This window comes from Plectropomus leopardus, chromosome 5 (assembly GCF_008729295.1).
Source record: "Plectropomus leopardus isolate mb chromosome 5, YSFRI_Pleo_2.0, whole genome shotgun sequence".
NCBI classification, from domain to species: Eukaryota; Metazoa; Chordata; class Actinopteri; order Perciformes; family Serranidae; genus Plectropomus; species Plectropomus leopardus.
This window is the reverse complement of record NC_056467.1, coordinates 19,267,956-19,286,805: the sequence shown is the minus strand read 5'-3', so window position 1 is coordinate 19,286,805 and position 18,850 is coordinate 19,267,956.

Genomic DNA, 18,850 nt, shown 5'->3' with positions numbered 1-18,850 from the left:
TCTCTTCCTGTCTCTCCCTCTCTCTCCTCCTTACACCCTTGGTACCTCATCAGCCAACACACACACACACACACACACACACACACACACACACACACACACGCAATCACACACTTCATTTCTTTAAATATTCATTTCCGCCTGTCTGTGATGTGTTTTGGGGAGTTTCCTGTTCCCAGCCCTGCTGCTTCCCTGAGAACCGCCATGTAGGAAGTGGTAGTCCTGGCACTGGTTCCTCCTCCCCCTCCGACTGGTCACATTCCCACCTTATAGAGGCCAACAGAGTTGGAGAGAGAGTGGAAGAAAGAGATGGAGCTCTGCCATAGAGGTTACTGTCCATTTAATATTACTGGTTTCTGGATTCTGTTACAAAAATTGTTGTTGAAATAGTCGTTTCCCAGACAATATCACCCTCTTTACTGGACAGCCTGCACACCCCTGCTCGCTAATAAACTCAGCATATTACTCTATTTCACAGCTGGACGTTTCTTAGAAATTCTCTAATTCTTTTGACAGAAACAATTCCCAGGTTGTCACTCAGGAAGCTGTGGCATGTTTTCCCCAACATAAACATGTGAACTTGAGTCAGTGCCTTTTATTTCAGACTGGAAAATATCAACTGCTTTTTATCTGACATGATGAGGAATACTTATTTTTGAGTCTTGAGGTCATTTTTTCAAGATTCACAGGCTGACACCAGAGAGGTAAAAAACTGTTGGGAAGCAAAAGTTAAGAGAAAACTCTCAGGTGAAGAAGCCCTCCAGAGTCTCTCTGATGGTCTGGAGCGGAAGATGCGCTGCTGAGAGGTCAAAGGGGGGAAACAGGACGACATCATGAATGTTTGTGCAGCTGATTTGGCTGCTTGCTCAGTTTTAAGGCCTTGTCACACCAGACAGTGACACAGTGAAATTTATTAGCATGTCTTTAGTTAGGAAGTTAGGATGAAAAGTTTGCTGGGCTCGTAGGTGAACTACAGTAGCTGCGGCGCTAACCACTAACACCCTAGTGCGGAGTTTCACGGAAGAGGGAAAAAAGCTCTACATGCCATTGTCACTGAATTTTCAGAAGATCAGCAAAAATGGGCGTTTAAGCACTTTTCCATCCACTACTGCCATGTAAATATTGGGAGATGGCTAATTAAGATAAGCACAAAGTGCTATGATCTCCCATCAGGTGCCACTGTAGAAGAAGATGCAACAAAAGACATAATGGAAAGAGCGCCAGTCAAACAATACAATAGATGTATAATAACAGAAGGCACTGGAGAATGGAATATAAAAAATATCATATTAACTATTAAATATATATTAACTATGCAATGACTACGTTTTGACTGTACCACATCTTATTCAGGGAATCTGTTTCTATTGCTCTCTGTCATTTTGGCCATTCATTAATATACCACTTTCTCCACCTCCCCAAGCGTAAGAACTTTTTTTGTGATATTTTGAGATTTTGTCTTTTCTTTTTTTTTGACATTTACATCCTATTTTGTGTGTGTGTGTGTGTGTGCGTGTGTGTGTGTGTGTGTGTGTGTCTGCAAACTGAAAATCAGCATCAAAAGAGGTGTATGGAAGCTGACCTAATGAGAATGATTCCAATAATGGTCCTACCCACATGTTCCTGCTTGGCCCACAGGCATTTACGGGCCCAATTATGCTAATTTTTAGGTTCATACTTGCATTTTTGGGTTTCTAATGGTCAAAAAACATTTTATTTTTCTCACACTGTCTGTGCTGGAACAACTGGATTCGCCCTCTGTCTGAAATGCTCAATTTTAGTGCCTGTCTCTTTGAGACCTTTCTCCAAAAAAAGCCCAGTCTGCTCTAATTCGTCAGCCTGTTTGGGTCTTACGCATCTCTATGTGTTTGCACTCTTATTGCAGCCAGAGAATGGCTGTATTGGGGAATAACTGCACAGAAAATAATCACCAATAAATGCTTCTTAACACAACTGGCCATGTTTTTCATTTTACAAATATAAAACCTCCACGGATTCAATTCTAATTACATTTAGTGATAACTGACCTTGTTTGCACTTACTAATTGGCAGCAAAGTTGAATGGTGACATCCTTTTCAGTTCTCTTGATAAATCCATAGTCTCTATTCTTGCTCCATGGTGTCTCATATGGAAAACTTGCCTCTTGAAATTGAGAACCGATTAAAAATGACAAATCTGTGATTGTGACACTTGGTTAGTATTAGTCAATCCGCTGTCAGTGGTTCTCCTTTAAAATGTTTCACATGGGTCCTGCAACAGTTTTGGAAGAGTATAGACTCTTATATGGATGAATGTGTGTAGCAGTCCAGGTGACTGGCACCGTCCTACCACCAAGTAAAGTATGTGATGGGTCGGTTCTACATCCTGTCAGGATCACACTGGGAGGCTCGCCATCAATGGAAAGGGATCTTCTGAGTGGTTCTCACTCTGTCCATAAGACCTGACCTGTTTTGAAAACAGGACTTCAAGATTTTGTTCTATATGTTTATATATTATCCTACAATCATACTTAAGCATAATACTCATGTAACACCAAGCACCACATGCTGAATAATACTCAGTGTTAACATGTTCAGGCCTATTTATCACACTAGTTCAGAACTTGAATCAACTGAATCATCATCCACAAAAACCAGCATATACCATCACACACTGTAGTCCTAATTCAATACCTGCCAATACTAACCATCTGCAATAGCATCAGACTATACTCTATGCTATAGTAGGAAAAATAGTAGGCAATACATATTACATATTACATATTTACTCTCTCCTCTCCTGTCGCCATCACGCATGCCCATCTCTACTCCTCACACACACGCGCAGGATCACGCAATGACGTCGTGACGTGTCAATCAAGTTCAGCTAGGGGAGGGACTATCATTTCTGATTGGCTGATCTTTCACTGTCTGTTTGTGAAGGGACATTACGTCGTTTTAATGCTTTAAAAAATCTTTTAACCCTTTATTGTCACTGGATTATATTAGCATGATTGCTAATGGGAAAGCAAGTCTACACAATTTATTCAGAAGACCTATTCATCAGCTCCTGTCTATAAACCATTCCTCTTTTGTGGAAAAGTTTATACTCAGCACTGTCGAAAGGACTTGCTCATGGTCTCCATACCATTACCTCTGCTTCGCATCTACTGTGATAGATAAAGCTCATAAAACTGCTTTCTTTTCTTTTTCATTTCCCTTTGTCATCATCATGGCCTGTTTGTTCGTTTCTGCATCTTCCCTTTCCTGTTCTCATATTTTGCCTCCTCTTCTCCATCTGCCTTTTCTTGCTCTTCCACCACTTCATCCTTTCCTCCCTCTCCCATCTGGACCACACGACGCCTCAGCTCTGTCCCTCCCTGCCTGTCAATACGTATAAAAATAACCTGTTGCAGGATTCAGGCTTCTGTGCTGACAGCTCAAGGCTGTTCTCAGGCTTGTGTTTGTTTGCGTGCATGTCTGTGTATGTTTGTGCGTTCTAGAGGGGATGAACAGATGCTCTGGTAGCTTCAGGCTTGGTTTTCTCATTCTGGCTCGAAACAGACTTGTGATTTATGTTATTGTGCTGTTGCTTTGGCCAAAACAAGGTTGGAGGAGGGCTGAGGGGACAGATGGATAGACGGAAAGGCCATTGGACAGTGAAAAGTGTTGAGCGCTCAGTTACAGCTTGGCAAGAACCTGAGATGTTGATTGTTGGTCCAAGCTTGAATACTGCTGGTATACATTAAGCATAGAAATGTGGGATTGTTTAAATTTGTATCCTAAAACAACTGACCCACTGAAATGTGCATTGTGAAAAGTAGGTGCGTTGTGTTTGTAATCCCCCAAAAAAGGCAGGAAAAAGGTGACACTCCAGTTATAGAAATGCACATCATGTCTTGATTATTTTTGTGAAGACTAATGCTAAAATGGACAGCTTGGAGGGACAAGTCCAGCCCTCCTGTCCTGTGACTGGCTAGAGAATGAAACTTTTTTTTTTCCAACCATAGCGAACAACTGTTTTGAAAACAGTGGCACAAAATCGCCTCAAGGAAGTCCACAGCTCCACATCCAGGGGTATGTGGACACTGGGCCATTGGCCCATTGAGATCCTGCTGATCTCCTTCCCTACCTCCAAGGAGCACAGCCTGGGTTGATGGGGCTTGCTGGAGACTGGAGAGGCAGTCACACTGGGTGAAGGGAGAGACAGGCAGAGCATGTGGAGGCTCCACATCCAGGGGTGCATCGACACTGGACAGGCTATTCTAATGCACTGTTCATTAGTATACCCACAAAAGTACAATTCATATATAACCACATAATAATAAGCCAGTAATATATGTTTAACCCACATAATGGGAAGGCTGCATCATATGAACAATGTGCTGATGGAAGTAAAGAAGAAAGTTGTTGAAAGAGGAAAAGTCTGTTGGGGTGGTGGATGGATCAAACAAGCAAGACTTTCATCCTAGAGGCCAGTGTTTGTGTGAAACCAAGTTAACTCTAAGTCATTTAAGGTTTGCAGTCACCATCGTTCTTTGCCTAAACCTAACCTGCATAACTTAACATTGAGTACATAATGCAACAATGTCCAACCATGTTTCTGTTCTGAAGCAGTCAGTTGTTTGTACAAACCTCCAGCTTGACTCTGTCAGTCAGCTGTTGGCTTTCCTCCAGTGTCCACATGTTACATTTTGGAGCATATTGTGCATGGACAATGCAATGAGCATAAACGCCTCTGTGAATGCTTGTAGCTCATGGCCATCTACTTGGGCCAGCACCATGGTGTCTCATCCAAGTATAAACAAAGGTCTACTTCTAATAGATCAACCAAACCGCATATATGTGACAGCAGCAAGCTTGGACACTTGATGCAATCAACAACAAAGCAAGGGCAGGCATCCATCCGCCAGACACTTAACAGACCAAACATAAACAGGGATGAAACAGTTCTGTAAAGTGTCCTCATCTGTTCACTATTTAATAACACTTGAGCACTACCGGTTGTTGAATTAGAGTATGAATGAATGAGGATTACTCATTCTGCCCAGCTGTTGCACAAATTATGACACTGTGGCTGCTTCAACCATTTAATTCTTGTAGATTGATTTAAATAGCTCACAGCTGACTGATTTTTATGAACCCCAATACAAACAGCAGGAGTCTGTAAATGTGCAGTGGCCAGATAACATCTCATGTTTGACTTGCTGGTTTTCCTAATATTACTAGTATTTAGTCCATTGTTATAAACATATGCCAGTATAATGGATAATCTCATACTCTCTCCTGCAGTGGCTACTATTGTTTTTGATTTAATACAGTCAAACCTCTGAGCCTTCAGTTCCTGAGCTGCTTCCTGAATAAATTAATTCAAATGGAGTGTGTGTGATGTTTATCTAACATGTTTTTTGGTGTTCCCATCCTGTGACCAACCTACAATCACAGTCTCTCACTTTGTCTCTCCCAATAAAACATAACATTGTTTCATATTTAGGGAGAATTTTGTAAGGATTTTTGCCAGGCACCTTCAAAACAAGTATAATACGGACACCTGCTATAGTGCTCATTGTTATTAAAACAGGCTTTGTTGATGTCCTGTAAGCGCTCAGATGGCAATGCTCCATGGCTTCTTGCTGGCCTCACTTCTCTTCCTTCCTACTAGCTGTTGTCACAGTCTGCCAAAGGTGAGGTACATAGCATCCCCACAAACTCATACACTCTCTCACACACGTGCACACACACATACACACACACACACACACCCCTGATCCTGACTCACACCAGGTTTTGGGAATCTGCAAGACCATGTGTCGGCTTGTTTTTATATAAAGAGGGTACATACTTCCAGTAAACCACTGATCGCAGATGGACATCTGGTTGATGGTGAAATTGTCTGAGAGCTGGATTTTGAATTAAAGTAACGTTTGCATTTTAGCACAGCCAGAGAAAAAATGACGTTGAAAACAGAGAGGGGAAACACATCAGTTAAAGACAGAAGAGGAACATAACAGCAAGCCACAAGAAGTATTATGTTTACAAAAAACAACATTATTTTTAGAGCTGCCAGACATAAAACAGCCAGGTGTACCTGATAGCCTATCATTAAGCTCTGCCACCTTTGGTGCTATGCATGTCAAGCTTCCTGATGTATGCCTTTTACAACAATAATGGTACAAGATTGACTTCACAAAATTCATCATTATTTTAAAAACAGTGGGTCCTTGATTTGAGGCAGGGGTTTCTTATCTTAATTGGCAAGCTTTACTTTTGCTGGCTAAAATGACAACTGTTTGCTAAATGTAGCCTAAAGCTATCTTGGGTAATGTTGGCTAAGGTTGCAGAAGTCTTACCTTCCCCAAATCCAATAAGTATGAAAAAGCATAAGCCTGAAGTCTGATGGTATCAATCTGTTGTTCCAATGGCCCAAAATCCTTAATTTAAAAAATGTCCCATTGGACCAAAAGCCCATTTCTTCGACAACCTGTTATCCCCACAACAAATGCCCACTGCTACAAAGTCCCATTTCACCAAAAATACACACTCCATGCAGTCAGTTTCAGTTTGAGCCACCGATCTCTGGTGTTTTTACCCATCCTTCACTGTGTTTCACAGCTGTGTTTGAGCTGCCAAACCTGGGTATTTTTCTTTGTCCCCGTCCCTGCTTTTTCAGTGTCCTTTGTACCATCAAATGTTGGTATTTTAAACCAAAACATGATCTTTTCCCAACTATAACCAAGTGTTTTTTGTGCCTAAACCTAGCCACAAAGTCACCACAGTGCTGATGACAAATGCGATGTATTTGTGATACATTTATGGAGCTCAGCAAAACGTCAGTTCTCCAATTTCCAGTTCAGTGGTAGATTCTGCTCTTTACAAGTAGCCTACTTAAAATCTCTGATTTTGTTTTTCTTTTCATGGACACACTTTAAATTTTAGTTTTTGGACACGCCAAGCTTCATGGAAATACCACACAGCTTATTTAACTGTGCTAAAAATACATTTGTGGTTTGGATCATCATTCCTTTGGCCCCTCAAGACTCTCATCTCATCTCTTCATTTTCAGACACAATAATTGAGTCTTTACCAGCCCAGTCAGTGGAGATTAGAGGGTATATATCAGTCTTTCCATCGCTTTGTCTTCATAGTGTTCCCACCCTTCCTCCCTTTGGAGTTACAGCTCAGTGCTGCTGGAAACAAGCTCATAGCTAAAGGGGAAAATAATGGAGGAAACCCTTTTCCTCCAAACCAGGCTTTCTTCCCAATGGATGCATAATGGTGATGTGAACAGAATTAGGAGGCCTGTCGTCCCTTACCATCACTTACGGAGATGGATGGTCTGGAAAAGGGTGTTTAATGTAACTCACATTATCAAGCCTTAAATACACAACCCTCTGGGAAGGTGGGAGTGTTAATGCTGCAGTGCTTCGTAGGAAGCCCATAAAGGCACGTACTGTGCATACTATCAGTTCATCATCAAGTTCTATCTCGTGTTTCATGTAGCCTTTATTGTCTAATTTGTTAAAAACAGGCAAAAGAGACATTCAGAGATGATATGATGGAAAACAAGTTTTGAACAGCTCTATGTGCCAAAGTTAAAGGCTTTGTTGACTGAGAGATTCAGCCCTATACCCCTCCCTCATGGGGTTTTTCTGTTAGCACTTTGCTACTTTGATTTGCATTTCTATTACATTTTAAACACGATGAGTTGTGCCGAGTTGTGAGTAAGTCATGCAGTGTAGGACTCACACTGATCTAGTCTTGGTCTTGTCTCAGTGTTGAAAAATTCTGGCCTTGGCCATTACTTTATCCCCAGACAGCAAAACATTCTGCTGATTCATGATACGTATGATACGCACTGGGCGGACAGTTATTGATGCAGAGGGCAGCAACCCAACTCATTATGAAATGCAGCTGGTAGTTTGTAAGGCCACCAGCAACTCTTGTAGTATAAAAAGGGTGGAAGGGGATGAGTCAAACAAACTCTGAATTTTCCCTAACCATGGACTTTTGTTGCCTAGACTCAAGGAAATAAACCTGAGAACAAGTGTTACCTAAATTGTAAGCTTATCTTTAAAAGACACAATACATATAACAACTGAAAATTGACACACTATCCCTGAATGTCTAAAACAGGAGAAAGACACAGGAGGATACCTAACGTGTTATGGCATATCGGTCCTCTGACAAAGAGGTGGTATTTGTAAAGTTGGGATGTGAACATGTTGATTATATTATATAGTTCTGGAAACTGAGAAACATAAGTGATTGATTTTCATCTAAACCTGATTGAACAAACGGCCAGTTCTCCATTTTCTGCTAAGACAGAGTTACTGTCCAGAGATCTAAAATGTGACTGGTTTTGCAGCACCCCTTGCCCCCTTAAAAGTGATGAACAGTCCATATCGGTAAACACAGAGGGAGGCCGGCGTGCCGACTAGGGCCACACAGAACGCCTAGTCCATTTAAAGTATGACTGAAGTGTTTACATGGCAGAATAGCTCGACCATCAATCGCATTACCTGGTAGTATTGGTCCGATTTCGAGGAATTCGATTTAGTCTGATATCTGTTAGATTAACATGTTTACAAAAAGTCCAGTGTTAGTTGCACTAACACAAGAATTTGACTTTTTCTAATATGTAAATGTACTGACTGACTTTTTATTTTTAACTAACAAGCTTAGCTGATTTTTAGCTGTGTTCTCTTGCACAGTGGTATAAGCAAATCGGGCTACACATACAGTATTTGCTGATAAAAAAAAAAAGATAAAACAACACTATCCATAGCCTTAGACTAAAATGCCGATGACAGAACAAACAGACAGGACAAACCACAAAAAGGGGGATGAGTGTGGAGAAGGAGAGGTGGAGAGCAGGGAGGGAAAGAAAATGTGAGATCAGGCCCAAATCTGTGGGGAAGCGGTAGCTTGGGCCGGACGAATTCACAGATGTTTTAAAGTGCTAATCTAATCTTTATGCCAGGCCTTCCCCCTCCTCTCTCTTTATTTCCCCTCTCCCTGTCTCAGTTTTTTTCTTTTCCTCCTTTTGCTTTTTTGGAGGGAGGTTGGAAAGGCTGCGGCCTGTGTTAATGTATCTCAGGAGCATCATGTACTGCTGCTGCTCGGTGACGGGCCCTGGTTATTCATACGCCTGTTATCGGCCCTGTTTTTAGACTCAGACACATGTGCAATTGTAATGAAGGGAACTGAGAAAAAGTATAATGAAAAATAACCTTGCGCAAAGCAGAAGGAATGAAAGGGAGGTAATGTAGCAGGAGGGGGATTGTCTTTTCTTTTTTAAGAATATCACCCATGATGATCATTTATCAAATTCAATGACCTTCCTTTTTTTACAGTCTGACACCTTATTGGTCCACAGACTTTGCCTGTTATTTAAGCTCTGCCAAAAATGTGTAAAGTCTGGTTTATGTGGCTCTGATTCAGGGTGAAGAGGGGTTTCCATTGACCTCTTGTGTTAGTGAAACTAATAAATATAAGGGCCCACTTTGAATTTTAACTCATTTCCTCCTCTTGTCACTCTCTTCCTTGATTTCCCCCCTTGCCTTTTCTGCTTTCCTCCCTCATGTTGCCTGATAGGAGGGAGCCTCTGTGTCAGACAGTGGCTACATTGAAATACACCGACAGCTCCCTCAGATTCAGCGGATGTGCTTGCACAGGAGTTAATCTCACTCTGCAGAATTTAACAGCAAACCCAAATCCTGTGGTTTAAGCCTCCTGACACGCTATAAGAAACAAAGAGGCTACTGCCAGAAAAATCCCCCAGGTCACAAAACCTGGAAACATGGCCAGAGATTATAGGTGCATGTGGACGTGTGGGAAGAAATAAAGCACTGAATCATTTATCTGAATGAGTTAATCACTTAAAGGTTAACAGATCATACTCACATTGTGATATTAAAATTTATGCATTTCACTTACAATTTATTTATTTATTTTTAACTTCTCAGGGTTATTTAACCATTTGAAACCTTAGCAAACTGTCTTGGTTTCTTTCAAATGCATGGGAAGAAGGCAACAGGCAGCAATTTAACAAGAAATGACCCAAATATTAGCAAGAATAATGTAAGAAGTTACATAAACAGAAAATCAGCACAAAGGAGAAAAATAAAATAAACAAAACAGGAAATGACCTGAACTAGTGCTAAAATATATATATTTATAAAAGTAATAGTATATATATATATACATATACATGTCTTAACACGGAACATGAAAACTGATGTTGATCAGGGTTGTAAAGGGTTAATAAGTTACAGGTTAACAGAGTGCACCCTATTGTGTTTTTAAATGTATGTATTTCACTTTCAGTTTATTTATTCAACTTCTCAAGGTTATTTAAGAGGATCAGTGGATGTGAAAACTTGTGGAGCCTGGTGTTTGTTTCCTGTGTTACCCCGTGACAGGGCATTCCTACCACTGACTCCTGGTTGCCGCATTGCACTTTGAATGTGCGAGTCATAAAATACACCATGATGAGTCCAACCTGGCAACCGCCACCGAACCTCCAATCATTCACATCCTTCTGTTGCTCTCGCTCCTTCGCCCCTGCCCCTTCTCTCTCTCCTTTTCCTCTGTGTGCTGCTAAACATCTGGAGAAGAGCGATATCCTCGAAGTAAACAGACCAACAGCTGTCCACCAGCTCCCATCTTTCTCCCCCACCATCTCTCTCTTCCTTCATCACTTGTTGGTTCCTCCGAATATTTTTCTGTCCTTTACTTCATGGGCTGCCCCCCCCTGTTTGTTTGTTGTCTGTTGACTCACCAACAGGTAACGATGGATGTGTTTACACTGCTGTTACCCTGCTGGTCTGGACCTTGTGATGTGGAGGACAATACGGACACAGACTGAATGAATAACAATCTGACTGCACTGACTTTTTTCCCCTGGGAGTCTTACAGAAACAAGAAAATTAAAGTTAATTTCAAATAAAGTTATTTCTTAATATTGTAGTTTTGGGTATCATTTCAGTCTGTAACAATATCATTATACTCATCGTCAGTTTTGTGGTGCACATTCACACTTCATCAGAGCTAGCTCGAAATTCAAGTCACACACATTAAAACAAACTTCTTCACGTTCATAGTTCACATTTTGAATTTTGAAATTAAAATTCACTGTCCTCAAAACTAAAAAAAGGAAAATATTCATCAGTAACTCTCAGATATTTCCCATGACTGATGAAATGCTTTAACTAGATGTGTGGTTCATATTCATTGTCGATGGGGCTGATGTTCGAACTTGTTTTTCAGACACGTCTGGCACGAATTGCATAAAAATGTATGATATTTTTCCACTGGAATCTGCAGGGATTTGATCATAAACTGGCTTCAGTAGTAATGCTACTGGTAGCTGCTGTGTCTGATTTGCCAGTTGCACTAGCCATACAGATGCTGTGTCATGGTCTGTTTCCCTTGTCAAATGGTGTTTACCTCCTGCTTAAATGGAGGTTCATTACCCACATTTTAGGTGTGCTAACTTTCAATTAAGTGGTTTTGAAAGTAAGGCAGCCTAATGATCCCCTGACCATTCATATGTTTCTTACCCTGTCAACACTGCTGTAGTGATGTTGTCACAACTGATAGAAATGACAGCCAAATCTATAAAAATGGGACCCAAGCTGCAATGAACTAGAAATAAACTTTAATGCTGGCTGTTCCAGGGCAGATTTAGGAGGTAAATGTCATGTGGGACCCCGCAGAGTCCAAATCTCTGCCTCCATCCTCAACAAAGGTCTAATTAAGACTGAATGTAAGAAAATCCCTCAGCTCTTTTCAACTCCAGCAGTATATTTCCTTGAGCGCATGCCTCCAGTGTCGAGAGCAAATCAGAGGCGGTGAGAGAAGGTAGGAATAGCAGAAAGGAGGGAAGGAATGAATGCAATTTCCATTCAAGCAGGGACAGCATCCGCATTGTGAGACACCTGTAAAAACATCATTTTTCATCGTTGAGCTGTGAGGGAGGAGGGAAGACGGAGATGAGATGAAAACATAAATGAAGAGACGGACAGATGAGGAAGGGGGAAGACAAAGAGTGGATGTGAATGGTACACAGACTTATGTTGGTTCATTCACTGTTTAAACTGATATCACTTTTATATGGTGCTATCTTGTGTATTTTCAGGCACTCGCAACCGACAAGGATGAATTTAGGACAACAGCTGGTCCTTATGCAACCTCTGCAGCGCTACATCAAACACACATGCACACAGAGTGGGAGAAAGAGAGACATGCACGTAGAGAGACAGCCCTCCCTGACTTCAGGGGTCAGGGTTCTGGCCCTTGACATGTCTGCTTCCAGTCGGTCTGCTCCGAGTTTTGACGTGCTGCACCTGCCTCACTCTGCGACCCAGAGGTCCAGTTTTGCACATTCGGTTTCAGCATGAGTCTGTCTTTGAAGCTCGAAGGTGAAACCCAAAACCCTCGCTATCTGTTTTCTGTGTTCCAGACTGAAACCACCAACTCAGCAGCAGCAGCACAACTGGTGGATACATCTACATCTGCTACAGTGATCTGGGACACTATCATTTTATTGTGTGACACACTATATGTATCAAACAGCAATTTAGTGTACTTAAGGGGTTAGCATGATTGAAAACCGTTTCTGATGTCCAAGAGGGAATATTTTGCAGCCATTAAGGGTCCGTGACCCCGGCAGTATAAGTGATGCCCTCGTACTTCTGCTGATGGTATATCACTGTCATCTTGGCTTTTATTTATCATCACTGCTTAAAGAAAACCTGCAGGCACACACTGTTTGTAGCTGCACCTCTTTGTCAAGCAGAAGTGATTTCAGACATGTACAGAAAATGTTTTAAGACAAAAGAGGACGTTTGTAGAAAAGCCCAAAGGATTTACAAACTTCTTGTCTCTTCTCTCTGAATATAATTTTGTATTTTTTTTCAGTGGCGTTACCAAGGGGGGAGCTGGGAGGGCATGGCCACCCTGATAAAATTGCTGGCCTTGGGAAAAATAATTGGAGGCTGAGATTAATGTCTTAAAGAGGCTGTAGCATGCTCATTTTTCAAAGCTAGCAGAGGTAGTACTTTCTTCTGAAACAGAAAACTTAAGGCACCCATTGGTACCACCCGTGTCAGGATAGCTCGTTGGGAAGGGGGCTAAATAAGATTCCAAAGTTAGACTAAATTTTGGTGAGGGAGGGGGTCCCTTGGGCCCTCAACTCAATATATCTGAATGAAAATGGGTTCTATGGGCACCTACTACCCTTTTCTGAAATTAAGAAAGGCTTGTTCCCAGTAAATGTTTTGTTCCTTACAATCAATGTACTCCTTCAAATTAAAGTAGCATATTTGTGCTTTTCAGGAAAAAGGACAACCAGCCTTTGAACAACAATGAATTGCCTAATGTGGAACTCTAAATGTTAACTTTACCAGGATAAGTCGATGGACATCAGATAATTAGTAATGTTAAATCTTAAAAAAGAAACCAAAGAATATCGAGCCATTTTCATTCCGAAGTTGTCAAACACTGCTGCTTGGTCATCGATTTCGGCTTCAGACACCATCACCAAAAGCCACCTATTGCGCCGGTATGATATGTCAGTTTATAATGCAGCCAGACAGTACCTTTTGTGGCTGTCTGGATACGGCAGTGGGTGGTGCCCGTTTATACCACGGCCAGATGGAACCAGATGGAACCTGTCATGGCAGTGTGATATGCTGCTGGATGATGTGAGTTTGAGAAGCTGCTTATAATTAGGTAATTAAAGGAGCTGGAAAATCCTTATAAGGCAGGTGGTGGGGGAGGTGGATAGGTCCAACAAACCCTGGACTCTTACCTTGAAGGCTGCTGTTCGCTTCCTGTGTGAATGCTGAGCCAAGCCATGATGTTTTTTTTTATAAACCAACCAAGTACTTTTGTAGCCTAAACCTGAACACATAGTAGTGTTGGACAAGGAAATAGATGTAAATTTGAGACGTTTTACAGACCTAAGTTTATTTTGAAATAGACTGTAGGCATCTGATGAGCATAAACTGTATATTTTTTGTGAAAATAAAAATGTATTTTGAAGACACCCAATGCATTTAACAGGTGTAAAATGACACACTGACCTGAAACATCAACATCAATCACAAGAAGATACCTAGCTTGTAATATGTAGACGTAAAAGGCACTGACAAAGTGGCGATATTTGACGATTTGGGATGAAAATGTGATGGTATATTAGTATGTGATTCCTTTTCTCTCATTGGCATAGTTTCATTAACCTATATATTTAAACTGCATAATTGAATTTGGTCTTTTTTTGCCACCCACCCCAAAATTTTCAGTAGTCCTGTTAGGCCACCCCTAAGAAAAGTTTCTGGGCTGCCACTTTTCTTGTGAGCACACAAATGGTCAATATCAGAGTTTATTCATTCATCATAGTGAAATATCAAAAGTAATAATACCATATGTGCTTGAGATAGGTTGCATTATTTATGTTATGTATGGACAGTGGGTGGGCTGCGCAGTTGACCCAGCGGTTTAACAGGGATGTGGGAGTACTGCAGTTTTTGTGGACAGGTAGGGAGCAAGCTGTCAGTCTTCAGGGGACACCAGGGACCAACGAGGCTGCCTCTGTCAGTGTGTGTGGAAAGACTGGCAGGCCAGTCCTCAAAAAAATCTGTCCACACTCAGACTGCACCACAGTCTACCAGGAAGCAATTCTAACAGCTGCCATCCATGTATGACATCTCTCTGTTGAGTCGTTGTTGCTAGTATTTGACACTGAATGACTGTGATGTGCTCTGAGGTTCAGCTGGACCTTGGTCCATAGTGCAATTGGAATATTTGAGGTTTTAAAAACCAAGTTTTTTTTTCAAGCCCAATTTCTGAAAATCATATTGTTAAATGGGTGTATCTCAGTTTACTACAACTCTAAATGAGTATGTATAGAGGAAACATCCAACCACAAACCTTGATTCTGTTCTGTTCCACCTAAACATAACCCTGATGATAAAACTGATTTCAAAAACTACACTTTACATTTACTCAGTTTTGGATTATGGGTGAGTTTGGCATCAAATCTGCAACTGCACAACATGTTTTCTTCCCAGTTTGCCATGGCTTCATTTGAGTGACACAACGAGAGGCTACAAAGAATTTTTAGAGGAAGCAGTCGACATGGGTTTTTTTTTCAGCACTCCAATTACACATTGAAGTGTCAGTCAAACATTAATTTGTTTCTAGCTATGAGATTTAGCTTAGCCAAGAAATCATGACTTGCCAATAACATAGGCCTACCTGGTCATGCTGTGTCTGTGTTCACAATGTGTTTGACAAAGCAACAGGCTACTTGTCATTTTAAACAGAAGCTGGGGACATGAAGTGGCAAACTGATGCCGAACACTTGTCTCTGGGTAACACATGACAAATTAAACTTGAGCTAGTCTTAAACTTCTGAAATCAGTCTGCAATAAAGGGCTGGAGAGTCTTGCATGAGTGGAGATGAACAATCTGGCAACAAGTGACTGTGAGGCTGGGATATATATGCTGACTGCATAATGACAAACAGGTGAGCTGAGATGTCTTGATGAGGTGGGCGTGGCTAGTGCTAAGGAGCAGGAAAACCAGGTTGAATGGAAAATTACTGACTGAGAGCTGGGTGACTGGGCATGCAGATGAGAGCAGGTGACAAGGAATGCAGAAATGATGCAGAAATGTGACACCAGTGACGTGGTGAAGCATCAACCAATGATATGTTGTTCATATCTGTGGTACTGTGTTATTTAGCTAAGTCAAATGAAGCTATGTTAACTGTATTTGTACTGTGTTGCACAAGGGACTGCAATAGGGCAGCAAAATGTGATGCTGCAATGAGGCTCAGACACTGATCAAAAACATTTATTTTTTTTTAAAAAAACACGAACACGTCAAAAGCATTTAGTCGAAGGCTTTGTTACAGGTAGCAGACACACACAAGCCTAGGACGGCATATATAATTCAATAAATGCTTGAGCTTCAAAGGCAACTCGACGATGATGTAGCTGGTCATGTTGTTGTTTTGTCACATAGTGTGAACACCTCAGTAGACTACATTTATCTCCATAGCAACTACGGCTGAGGCTCATCGGTATTTGAAGCACCATCTGCCAAACTGGCCGTAATTCATGTGATCATAGATGTAACATAAACTACACAATTGATTGTCTTGGATGTAAAATTGTGGAGATCATTAAAAAAATCATTTTAAACAGGAATCAGCTTTGGGGAACTTTTTATTGGTAAAAAGTCAAAATTTTCTGTAAGAGGAGGAGAGGAATGGAGGACATGGGACAGCACAGCTTTTGAAACCGTGTTCTGGTTGTAATTATCAAATCCCTGATAGATCATGTCCACTCCTTGTGTGAAGAACTCTCTGTAATGTGAGGCATTTGTACTCCCTCCTGCTGTCACGGTGCTTATCTGGCATACATCAGAGATAAATCCAGACACCTGGACAGAGGCACAGCCATGTGTCCGAGCGGGCCTGTCCCTGGGAGTAACCCTGCTCCTCTGTAACCCCCCTGCATGATTTATGGACAGAGGGAAGGTGTTCCTCAGGGCTGACTGGGTCAAGGCCGCTGCTACCCAGCCTCAAACAGACTGCACACCTGACAAGATAAGCCTGGTCATATCCTGTCTTTGTGCTCCACAACCTCACCCTTAAAAATTCATAACCAGAGCACCTGTGAGACAAAGGAGAGAGGGAGAAAATATGTTTCAAAGGTATATATGAGATAGAGGCAGCATGCAGCCTTTATGATGTCAGAGGTCAAAGTGTGATGAGCTAGGACTGCATAATTTACTAAACCCTACATTTTAAATTTAAGTATGCTGCCTTTGAAACAATCACTGCAATCTAAAAGAGGTCAGAGTAAAAATGATGTCAGATTACATTGTGGTGTTGGGAGACCAAGGAAGGAAACAGCAATTATAATACATGTCTGCAAACACAACAGTCATATTATGAACAATATCACAGATACGGCGCATAATCTAATTAAACACATACAGTAGCAAGCACTATGGTACATTTTATACGTTAAAGTGGAAACTCACAATCGAGGATAGTAACCAAAAAGAACTTAGATCTTCTTTGGTAAGTGGAGATAGCTACTGTTAGCTACGCTTTGTGTTATGTTTGCACAATGGTTAACGCACTTCCTTTGTGCTGTAAGTTCAGCCTTCATTTTCCAGCAAGATCATACTGACAGACAGAATTATAGTCAAAGCGACACTCACAGGGAACGAATCCAAACCATAGAGTGTATAATAAAGATGGATGACATGACAGCTCCCCAGAAGTGAAGCCAAAACATCTTGATTGCCCTCTGGTGGCTGGCTGCAGTTGCCTATGGGTCATAAACCCCGCCCCCTCCATGTTAGCGGATGGACCAAACTAAAAACTTAGAGTAAACATAATGAAAAAAAATAATCCTAAAGCTCTTATCATATTCAAATGTTTGATTTACTGAAAAGTTTGGATTTTATTAATTATCTGATGCTATAAAATGTGCACACAGCTGACTGATTGTCAGAGCAGGGACATTTTGTATAATTTTTTTTTTTAGATATCAAATAAGCAGCACAATGAAGTAAGAGGTCAGGGCTTATCAATAATCACTGTACTCCATCATCATGAGGGAAAAACAGTGTTTAACACCTGTTTCTAATCTAGCACCTGGAAGACGGAGGAGTTGATGGGTCTGGCTGACAGAGGAGAAAGGTTTAGAAGCTAAAACTGTTTTAGGATGGGCAGGTGATGACAAATAGGCTGAGATAAAAATGAAGTTGAAGAAGCTGAGGTTTACAAAGAGGATGCTGAAAGATTAGGGCGATAGATGAGTCAGGAGGAAGGGAGAATGAGGAATCGACTGTCGGTGAAAGAGTGAGTGGGGGGTCATGGAGGAAAAAGGCCAGAGGTTATCAGTCAACTACTAAGTGAACCACGATGTGTTACAGCCCAGGAGATGAAATATACTGGCATTAACCCAAAAGTGTTACCTTTAAGAACTCTGAGAAGCAGTGGGGGCACAAACCACCTGTGAACATGATATCATATGACACATCTTATGTGTCTTTATCTGCCTTCACACCTTCTACTCTGCTCTGTTTTTCTCCTCTCACATACACACACATATGCAGCCAGCTACATTTTATGCTAATGTGACAGCTCAAGACTCATTTATGCTCAGCATTACAAATGTATACAATCACTGATGGAGCCTTCTATTCATGCACCATGTAATTTCAACATTATTTTTGAATATTTTCTGAAAGATTATGGATATGGACAAATGAAGAGGTGCAACCGGATATCATGGGGCAGTGCAGTGTAGTTCAAGCACGACATAACAAAGACATTTGTCATTTTTTTTAACCTTTAAATGAGCCGTTTATATTATATCTTGGAGTGGGTCCAGGAAGTCCACCATGTTGCAGCAACATGTTTCTACAGTAGCCTAGAATCGACAAACCAAAAATTGGCTCTCGTTCGAGCCATTCACTAAAAGACAAAGCTAGTCGATTTTCGAAAGATCTGAAGCAAACAGAGGAGAAAGGGTTATAAAGGCCACAGCAGGTGACTGAACTGATTGGGCACAGGTGTTTGCATTAGTTAGGTGCAGGTCATTTGAATTAGTGAGAGAGAGATGAGCTTGTTCATTGTATAATAACTTCATTTTGAATTTTGACATTTTCATGTTTTCATATTTGCCCTCTGTGATGGACCAAACAGCATAGGGAAAACACAGAGGTATAAAGTGCAGCTGCTTTACTCAGTGTTTCTACCAGTTTAAATCACTGGGTCATTTTGTTTTAGCAGAGGAAGAGACCACTGTGGAAAATTCAGCTCCCGTTAAAACCTCCAGAA